General features: G+C 52.5%; 1 protein-coding gene across 1 annotated transcript in view; it reads left to right on the plus strand.

Annotated features, from left to right (window-relative positions):
- LOC143941199 (exocyst complex component 3-like protein 2) overlaps positions 1-12,641 on the plus strand; it is a 95,984-nt gene that overhangs the window by 73,613 nt on the left and 9,730 nt on the right. The gene's annotated exons all lie outside the window — the stretch shown is intronic.

The following is a 12,641-nucleotide window of genomic DNA, read 5'->3' on the forward strand; positions in this document are numbered from 1 at the left end:
ACCTGAGATCTCCATCCCCACACACTGAGATCTCCATCCCCACACACCTGAGATCTTCATCCCCACACACCTGAGATCTCCATCCCCACACACCTGAGATCTTCATCCCCACACACCTGAGATCTCCATCCCCACACACCTGAGATCTCCATCCCCACACACCTGAGATCTTCATCCCCACACACCTGAGATCTCCATCCCCACACACCTGAGATCTTCATCCCTACACACCTGAGATCTCCATCCCCACACACCTGAGATCTCCATCCCCACACACCTGAGATCTCCATCCCCACACACCTGAGATCTTCATCCCCACACACCTGAGATCTCCATCCCCACACACCTGAGATCTCCATCCCCACACACCTGAGATCTCCATCCCCACACACTGAGATCTCCATCCCCACACACCTGAGATCTCCATCCCCACACACCTGAGATCTCCATCCCCACACACCTGAGATCTCCATCCCCACACACCTGAGATCTCCATCCCCACACACCTGAGATCTCCATCCCCACACACCTGAGATCTCCATCCCCACACACCTGAGATCTCCATCCCCACACACCTGAGATCTCCATCCCCACACACCTGAGATCTCCATCCCCACACACCTGAGATCTCCATCCCCACACACTGAGATCTCCATCCCCACACACCTGAGATCTCCATCCCCACACACCTGAGATCTCCATCCCCACACACCTGAGATCTCCATCCCCACACACCTGAGATCTCCATCCCCACACACCTGAGATCTCCATCCCCACACACCTGAGATCTCCATCCCCACACACCTGAGATCTCCATCCCCACACACCTGAGATCTCCATCCCCACACACCTGAGATCTTCATCCCCACACACCTGAGATCTCCATCCCCACACACCTGAGATCTCCATCCCCACACACCTGAGATCTCCATCCCTACACACCTGAGATCTCCATCCCCACACACTGAGATCTTCATCCCCACACACCTGAGATCTCCATCCCCACACACTGAGATCTCCATCCCCACACACTGAGATCTCCATCCCTACACACCTGAGATCTCCATCCCCACACACCTGAGATCTCCATCCCTACACACCTGAGATCTCCATCCCCACACACCTGAGATCTCCATCCCCACACACCTGAGATCTCCATCCCCACACACTGAGATCTCCATCCCCACACACTGAGATCTCCATCCCTACACACCTGAGATCTCCATCCCCACACACCTGAGATCTCCATCCCCACACACCTGAGATCTTCATCCCCACACACCTGAGATCTCCATCCCCACACACTGAGATCTTCATCCCCACACACTGAGATCTCCATCCCCACACACTGAGATCTCCATCCCTACACACCTGAGATCTCCATCCCCACACACCTGAGATCTCCATCCCCACACACCTGAGATCTCCATCCCCACACACTGAGATCTCCATCCCCACACACTGAGATCTCCATCCCTACACACCTGAGATCTCCATCCCCACACACCTGAGATCTCCATCCCCACACACCTGAGATCTTCATCCCCACACACCTGAGATCTCCATCCCCACACACTGAGATCTTCATCCCCACACACTGAGATCTCCATCCCCACACACCTGAGATCTTCATCCCCACACACTGAGATCTCCATCCCCACACACTGAGATCTCCATCCCTACACACTGAGATCTCCATCCCCACACACTGAGATCTCCATCCCTACACACTGAGATCTCCATCCCTACACACTGAGATCTCCATCCCCACACACTGAGATCTCCATCCCCACACACCTGAGATCTCCATCCCCACACACCTGAGATCTTCATCCCCACACACCTGAGATCTCCATCCCCACACACCTGAGATCTTCATCCCCACACACCTGAGATCTCCATCCCCACACACCTGAGATCTTCATCCCCACACACTGAGATCTCCATCCCCACACACCTGAGATCTCCATCCCCACACACTGAGATCTCCATCCCCACACACCTGAGATCTTCATCCCTACACACCTGAGATCTTCACCCCTACACACCTGAGATCTTCACCCCTACACACCTGAGATCTTCATCCCCACACACTGAGATCTCCATCCCCACACACCTGAGATCTCCATCCCCACACACCTGAGATCTCCATCCCCACACACCTGAGATCTCCATCCCCACACACTGAGATCTCCATCCCACACACCTGAGATCTCCATCCCCACACACCTGAGATCTCCATCCCCACACACTGAGATCTCCATCCCCACACACCTGAGATCTTCATCCCCACACACTGAGATCTCCATCCCCACACACTGAGATCTCCATCCCCACACACTGAGATCTCCATCCCCACACACCTGAGATCTCCATCCCCACACACCTGAGATCTTCATCCCCACACACCTGAGATCTTCATCCCCACACACCTGAGATCTCCATCCCCACACACCTGAGATCTTTCCTACAAATCCCACCCCCACCTTGAGATCTTCATCCCCCACACCACCTGAGATCTCCATCCCCACACACCTGAGATCTTCATCCCCACACACCTGAGATCTCCATCCCCACACACCTGAGATCTTCATCCCCACACACCTGAGATCTCCATCCCCACACACCTGAGATCTTCATCCCCACACACCTGAGATCTTCATCCCTACACACCTGAGATCTCCATCCCCACACACCTGAGATCTCCATCCCCACACACCTGAGATCTTCATCCCCACACACCTGAGATCTCCATCCCCACACACCTGAGATCTCCATCCCCACACACCTGAGATCTCCATCCCCACACACCTGAGATCTCCATCCCCACACACCTGAGATCTTCATCCCCACACACTGAGATCTCCATCCCCACACACCTGAGATCTTCATCCCTACCACACCTGAGATCTCCATCCCCACACACCTGAGATCTCCATCCCCACACACTGAGATCTCCATCCCCACACACCTGAGATCTTCATCCCCACACACTGAGATCTCCATCCCCACACACCTGAGATCTTCATCCCTACACACCTGAGATCTCCATCCCTACACACCTGAGATCTCCATCCCCACACACTGAGATCTCCATCCCCACACACCTGAGATCTCCATCCCCACACACTGAGATCTCCATCCCCACACACTGAGATCTCCATCCCTACACACCTGAGATCTTCATCCCTACACCACACCTGAGATCTCCATCCCCACACACCTGAGATCTCCATCCCCACACACTGAGATCTCCATCCCCACACACCTGAGATCTCCATCCCCACACACCTGAGATCTCCATCCCCACACACCTGAGATCTTCATCCCCACACACCTGAGATCTCCATCCCCACACACCTGAGATCTCCATCCCCACACACCTGAGATCTTCATCCCTACACACCTGAGATCTCCATCCCCACACACTGAGATCTCCATCCCTACACACCTGAGATCTCCATCCCCACACACCTGAGATCTCCATCCCCACACACCTGAGATCTCCATCCCCACACACCTGAGATCTTCATCCCTACACACTGAGATCTCCATCCCTACACACCTGAGATCTCCATCCCCTACACACCTGAGATCTCCATCCCCACACACCTGAGATCTCCATCCCCACACACCTGAGATCTCCATCCCCACACACCTGAGATCTCCATCCCCACACACCTGAGATCTTCATCCCCACACACTGAGATCTCCATCCCCACACACCTGAGATCTCCATCCCCACACACCTGAGATCTCCATCCCCACACACCTGAGATCTCCATCCCCACACACCTGAGATCTCCATCCCCACACACCTGAGATCTCCATCCCCACACACCTGAGATCTCCATCCCCACACACCTGAGATCTCCATCCCCACACACCTGAGATCTCCATCCCCACACACTGAGATCTCCATCCCCACACACCTGAGATCTCCATCCCCACACACCTGAGATCTCCATCCCCACACACCTGAGATCTCCATCCCACACACCTGAGATCTCCATCCCCACACACCTGAGATCTCCATCCCCACACACTGAGATCTCCATCCCCACACACCTGAGATCTTCATCCCACACACACTGAGATCTCCATCCCCACACACCTGAGATCTCCATCCCCACACACCTGAGATCTCCATCCCCACACACCTGAGATCTTCATCCCCACACACCTGAGATCTCCATCCCCACACACCTGAGATCTCCATCCCCACACACCTGAGATCTCCATCCCCACACACCTGAGATCTCCATCCCCACACACTGAGATCTCCATCCCCACACACCTGAGATCTCCATCCCCACACACCTGAGATCTCCATCCCCACACACTGAGATCTCCATCCCCACACACCTGAGATCTTCATCCCCACACACTGAGATCTCCATCCCCACACACTGAGATCTCCATCCCCACACACTGAGATCTCCATCCCCACACACCTGAGATCTCCATCCCCACACACCTGAGATCTTCATCCCCACACACCTGAGATCTCCATCCCCACACACTGAGATCTCCATCCCCACACACCTGAGATCTTCATCCCCACACACTGAGATCTCCATCCCCACACACTGAGATCTCCATCCCCACACACCTGAGATCTCCATCCCCACACACCTGAGATCTTCATCCCCACACACCTGAGATCTCCATCCCCACACACCTGAGATCTCCATCCCCACACACCTGAGATCTCCATCCCCACACACTGAGATCTCCATCCCCACACACTGAGATCTCCATCCCCACACACCTGAGATCTTCATCCCCACACACCTGAGATCTCCATCCCCCACACACCTGAGATCTTCATCCCTACACACCTGAGATCTCCATCCCCACACACCTGAGATCTCCATCCCCACACACTGAGATCTCCATCCCCACACACCTGAGATCTCCATCCCACACACCTGAGATCTCCATCCCCACACACTGAGATCTTCATCCCCACACACCTGAGATCTTCATCCCTACACACTGAGATCTCCATCCCTACACACCTGAGATCTCCATCCCCACACACCTGAGATCTCCATCCCCACACACCTGAGATCTTCATCCCTACACACTGAGATCTCCATCCCTACACACCTGAGATCTTCCATCCCCACACACCTGAGATCTCCATCCCCACACACTGAGATCTCCATCCCCACACACCTGAGATCTCCATCCCCACACACCTGAGATCTTCATCCCTACACACTGAGATCTCCATCCCTACACACTGAGATCTCCATCCCCTACACACCTGAGATCTTCCATCCCCACACACCTGAGATCTTCATCCCTACACACTGAGATCTCCATCCCTACACACCTGAGATCTCCATCCCCTACACACCTGAGATCTCCATCCCTACACACCTGAGATCTCCATCCCCACACACCTGAGATCTCCATCCCCACACACCTGAGATCTCCATCCCTACACACTGAGATCTCCATCCCTACACACTGAGATCTCCATCCCTACACACCTGAGATCTTCATCCCTACACACCTGAGATCTCCATCCCTACACACCTGAGATCTTCATCCCCACACACCTGAGATCTTCATCCCTACACACTGAGATCTCCATCCCTACACACCTGAGATCTCCATCCCCACACACCTGAGATCTTCATCCTACACACTGAGATCTCCATCCCTACACACCTGAGATCTTCATCCCCACACACCTGAGATCTTCATCCCTACACACTGAGATCTCCATCCCTACACACCTGAGATCTCCATCCCTACACACCTGAGATCTCCATCCCTACACACCTGAGATCTCCATCCCCACACACCTGAGATCTTCATCCCCACACACCTGAGATCTCCATCCCCACACACCTGAGATCTTCATCCCCACACACCTGAGATCTCCATCCCCACACACCTGAGATCTTCATCCCTACACACTGAGATCTCCATCCCTACACACCTGAGATCTCCATCCCTACACACCTGAGATCTTCATCCCTACACACTGAGATCTCCATCCCTACACACCTGAGATCTTCATCCCCACACACCTGAGATCTTCATCCCTACACACTGAGATCTCCATCCCTACACACCTGAGATCTTCATCCCTACACACCTGAGATCTCCATCCCTACACACCTGAGATCTCCATCCCTACATACTGAGATCTCCATCCCTACACACTGAGATCTTCATCCCTACACACTGAGATCTTCATCCCTACACACTGAGATCTCCATCCCCACACACCTGAGATCTCCATCCCCACACACCTGAGATCTTCATCCCTACACACTGAGATCTCCATCCCTACACACCTGAGATCTCCATCCCTACACACTGAGATCTCCATCCCCACACACCTGAGATCTTCATCCCTACACACCTGAGATCTCCATCCCCACACACCTGAGATCTTCATCCCTACACACCTGAGATCTTCATCCCACACACCTGAGATCTTCATCCCCACACACTGAGATCTCCATCCCCACACACCTGAGATCTCCATCCCCACACACTGAGATCTTCATCCCTACACACCTGAGATCTTCATCCCTACACACCTGAGATCTTCATCCCCACACACCTGAGATCTTCATCCCTACACACCTGAGATCTCCATCCCCACACACCTGAGATCTCATCCCCACACACCTGAGATCTCCATCCCTACACACTGAGATCTTCATCCCTACACACTGAGATCTCCATCCCCACACACCTGAGATCTCCATCCCCACACACCTGAGATCTTCATCCCTACACACCTGAGATCTCCATCCCTACACACTGAGATCTCCATCCCTACACACATCCAGCATCCATGAGATCTCCATCCCCACACACCTGAGATCTCCATCCCCACACACCTGAGATCTCCATCCCCACACACCTGAGATCTTCATCCCTACACACTGAGATCTCCATCCCCACACACCTGAGATCTTCATCCCACACACTGAGATCTCCATCCCTACTACACCTGAGATCTTCATCCCCACACACCTGAGATCTCCATCCCCACACACCTGAGATCTTCATCCCCACACACTGAGATCTCCATCCCCACACACCTGAGATCTCCATCCCCACACACCTGAGATCTTCATCCCTACACACTGAGATCTCCATCCCCACACACCTGAGATCTTCATCCCCACACACCTGAGATCTTCATTCCTACACACTGAGATCTCCATCCCTACACACTGAGATCTCCATCCCTACACACCTGAGATCTTCATCCCCACACACCTGAGATCTTCATCCCCACACACCTGAGATCTTCATCCCCACACACCTGAGATCTTCATCCCCACACACCTGAGATCTTCATCCCCACACACCTGAGATCTCCATCCCCACACACCTGAGATCTTCATCCCTACACACCTGAGATCTTCATCCCCACACACCTGAGATCTTCATCCCCACACACTGAGATCTCCATCCCCACACACCTGAGATCTCCATCCCCACACACCTGAGATCTTCATCCCTACACACCTGAGATCTTCATCCCTACACACCTGAGATCTTCATCCCCACACACCTGAGATCTTCATCCCTACACATCTGAGATCTTCATCCCTACACACCTGAGATCTTCATCCCCACACACCTGAGATCTTCATCCCCACACACTGAGATCTCCATCCCTACACACCTGAGATCTTCATCCCCACACACCTGAGATCTTCATCCCCACACACTGAGATCTCCATCCCCACACACTGAGATCTTCATCCCCACACACTGAGATCTCCATCCCTACACACCTGAGATCTTCATCCCCACACACCTGAGATCTTCATCCCCACACACTGAGATCTCCATCCCTACACACTGAGATCTCCATCCCCACACACCTGAGATCTTCATCCCCACACACCTGAGATCTTCATCCCACACACTGAGATCTCCATCCCTACACACTGAGATCTCCATCCCTACACACCTGAGATCTACATCCCTACACACCTGAGATCTTCATCCCCACACACTGAGATCTCCATCCCTACACACCTGAGATCTCCATCCCTACACACCTGAGATCTTCATCCCTACACACCTGAGATCTTCATCCCCACACACCTGAGATCTTCATCCCCACACACTGAGATCTCCATCCCCACACACCTGAGATCTCCATCCCTACACACCTGAGATCTTCATCCCTACACACCTGAGATCTTCCATCCCCACACACCTGAGATCTTCATCCCCACACACCTGAGATCTTCATCCCCACACACTGAGATCTCAATCCCTACACACCTGAGATCTTCATCCCTACACACCTGAGATCTTCATCCCCACACACTGAGATCTTCATCCCCACACACCTGAGATCTTCATCCCCACACACTGAGATCTCCATCCCCACACACCTGAGATCTTCATCCCTACACACCTGAGATCTTCATCCCCACACACCTGAGATCTCCATCCCTACACACCTGAGATCTTCATCCCTACACACCTGAGATCTTCATCCCCACACACCTGAGATCTTCATCCCTACACACTGAGATCTCCATCCCTACACACCTGAGATCTTCATCCACACACACCTGAGATCTTCATCCCCACACACTGAGATCTCCATCCCTACACACTGAGATCTCCATCCCCACACACCTGAGATCTTCATCCCTACACACCTGAGATCTTCATCCCCACACACTGAGATCTCCATCCCCACACACCTGAGATCTCCATCCCTACACACCTGAGATCTTCATCCCTACACACCTGAGATCTTCATCCCCACACACTGAGATCTCCATCCCTACACACTGAGATCTCCATCCCCACACACCTGAGATCTTCATCCCCACACACCTGAGATCTTCATCCCCACACACCTGAGATCTCCATCCCCACACACCTGAGATCTCCATCCCCACACACCTGAGATCTTCATCCCCACACACCTGAGATCTTCATCCCCACACACCTGAGATCTTCATCCCCACACACTGAGATCTCCATCCCTACACACCTGAGATCTTCATCCCTACACACCTGAGATCTTCATCCCCACACACTGAGATCTTCATCCCCACACACTGAGATCTTCATCCCCACACACTGAGATCTCCATCCCTACACACCTGAGATCTTCATCCCCACACACCTGAGATCTTCATCCCTACACACTGAGATCTCCATCCCTACACACCTGAGATCTCCATCCCTACACACCTGAGATCTTCATCCCTACACACCTGAGATCTTCATCCCTACACACCTGAGATCTTCATCCCTACACACCTGAGATCTCCATCCCTACACACCTGAGATCTCCATCCCTACACACCTGAGATCTTCATCCCCACACACTGAGATCTCCATCCCTACACACCTGAGATCTTCATCCCCACACACTGAGATCTTCATCCCTACACACTGAGATCTTCATCCCCACACACCTGAGATCTTCATCCCTACACACCTGAGATCTTCATCCCTACACACTGAGATCTTCATCCCCACACACTGAGATCTCCATCCCTACACACCTGAGATCTTCATCCCTACACACCTGAGATCTTCATCCCTACACACCTGAGATCTTCATCCCCACACACCTGAGATCTTCATCCCCAAACACCTGAGATCTCCATCCCCAACACCTGAGATCTTCATCCCTACACACCTGAGATCTCCATCCCTACACACCTGAGATCTTCATCCCCACACACCTGAGATCTCCATCCCTACACACCTGAGATCTTCACCCCACACACTGAGATCTCCATCCCCACACACCTGAGATCTCCATCCCTACACACCTGAGATCTCCATCCCTACATACTGAGATCTTCATTCCTACACCCTGAGATCTCCATCCCTACACACCTGAGATCTTCATCCCCACACACTGAGATCTCCATCCCTACACACCTGAGATCTTCATCCCTACACACCTGAGATCTTCATCCCTACACACTGAGATCTTCATCCCCACACACCTGAGATCTTCATCCCTACACACCTGAGATCTTCATCCCTACACACCTGAGATCTTCATCCCCACACACTGAGATCTCCATCCCCACACACCTGAGATCTTCATCCCTACACACTGAGATCTCCATCCCCACACACCTGAGATCTCCATCCCTACACACCTGAGATCTTCATCCCTACACACCTGAGATCTTCATCCCCACACACCTGAGATCTTCATCCCCACACACCTGAGATCTTCATCCCCACACACCTGAGATCTCCATCCCTACACACCTGAGATCTTCATCCCCACACACCTGAGATCTTCATCCCTACACACCTGAGATCTTCATCCCTACACACCTGAGATCTTCATCCCCACACACCTGAGATCTCCATCCCTACACACCTGAGATCTTCATCCCCACACACTGAGATCTCCATCCCTACACACCTGAGATCTTCATCCCTACACACCTGAGATCTTCATCCCTACACACTGAGATCTCCATCCCTACACACCTGAGATCTTCATCCCCACACACCTGAGATCTTCATCCCTACACACTGAGATCTCCATCCCTACACACCTGAGATCTTCCATCCCACACACTGAGATCTCCATCCCTACACACCTGAGATCTTCATCCCTACACACCTGAGACTCTCCATCCCCAACACACCTGAGATCTTCATCCCCACACACCTGAGATCTCCATCCCCACACACCTGAGATCTTCCATCCCTACACACCTGAGATCTCCATCCCTACACACCTGAGATCTTCATCCCCACACACCTGAGATCTTCATCCCTACACACCTGAGATCTTCATCCCCACACACTGAGATCTCCATCCCCACACACCTGAGATCTCCATCCCTACACACCTGAGATCTCCATCCCTACATACCTGAGATCTCCATCCCTACACACCTGAGATCTTCATCCCTACACACCTGAGATCTTCATCCCCACACACCTGAGATTTCCATCCCCACACACCTGAGATCTTCCATCCCTACACACCTGAGATCTTCATCCCTACACACCTGAGATCTTCATCCCCACACACCTGAGATCTTCATCCCTACACACCTGAGATCTTCATCCCTACACACCTGAGATCTTCATCCCCCACACACTGAGATCTCCATCCCCACACACCTGAGATCTTCATCCCTACACACTGAGATCTCCATCCCCACACACCTGAGATCTCCATCCCTACACACCTGAGATCTTCATCCCTACACACCTGAGATCTTCATCCCTACACACCTGAGATCTTCATCCCCACACACCTGAGATCTTCATCCCCACACACTGAGATCTCCATCCCTACACACCTGAGATCTTCATCCCCACACACCTGAGATCTTCATCCCTACACACTGAGATCTTCATCCCTACACACCTGAGATCTTCATCCCCACACACTGAGATCTCCATCCCCTACACACCTGAGATCTTCATCCCTACACACTGAGATCTCCATCCCTACACACCTGAGATCTTCCATCCCTACACACCTGAGATCTTCATCCCTACACACTGAGATCTTCATCCCTACACCACCTGAGATCTTCATCCCCACACACCTGAGATCTTCATCCCTACACACTGAGATCTCCATCCCTACACACCTGAGATCTCCATCCCTACACACCTGAGATCTTCATCCCCACACACCTGAGATCTCCATCCCTAACACACTGAGATCTCCATCCCTACACACCTGAGATCTTCATCCCTACACACCTGAGATCTTCATCCCCACACACTGAGATCTCCATCCCTACACACCTGAGATCTTCATCCCCAACACACCTGAGATCTTCATCCCTACACACCTGAGATCTTCATCCCCACACACCTGAGATCTTCATCCCCAACACCTGAGATCTCCATCCCTACACACCTGAGATCTCCATCCCTACACACCTGAGATCTTCATCCCTACACACCTGAGATCTTCATCCCTACACACTGAGATCTTCATCCCTACACACCTGAGATCTTCATCCCCACACACCTGAGATCTTCATCCCCACACACCTGAGATCTCCATCCCCACACACCTGAGAGCTCCATCCCCACACACCTGAGATCTTCATCCCTACACACCTGAGATCTTCATCCCCACACACCTGAGATCTTCATCCCTACACACCTGAGATCTTCCATCCCACACACCTGAGATCTCCATCCCCACACACCTGAGATCTTCATCCCCACACACCTGAGATCTTCATCCCCACACACTGAGATCTCCATCCCCACACACTGAGATTCTTCATCCCTACACACCTGAGATCTCCATCCCCACACACCTGAGATCTTCATCCCCACACACTGAGATCTCCATCCCCCACACCTGAGATCTTCATCCCCTACACACTGGAGATCTCCATCCCCACACACTGAGATCTTCATCCCCCACACACTGAGATCTCCATCCCTACACACCTGAGATCTTCATCCCTTACACACCTGAGATCTTCACACACACCGATCCCTACACACCTGAGATCTTCATCCCCACACACTGAGATCTTCATCCCTACACACCTGAGATCTTCATCCCCACACACTGAGATCTCCATCCCCACACACCTGAGATCTTCATCCCTACACACCTGAGATCTTCATCCCTACACACTGAGATCTCCATCCCCAAC

This window comes from Lithobates pipiens, unplaced genomic scaffold, assembly GCF_037356315.1.
Source record: "Lithobates pipiens isolate NorthernLeopardFrog02 unplaced genomic scaffold, aLitPip1_a1.2 Scaffold_3, whole genome shotgun sequence".
NCBI lineage: Eukaryota > Metazoa > Chordata > Amphibia > Anura > Ranidae > Lithobates > Lithobates pipiens.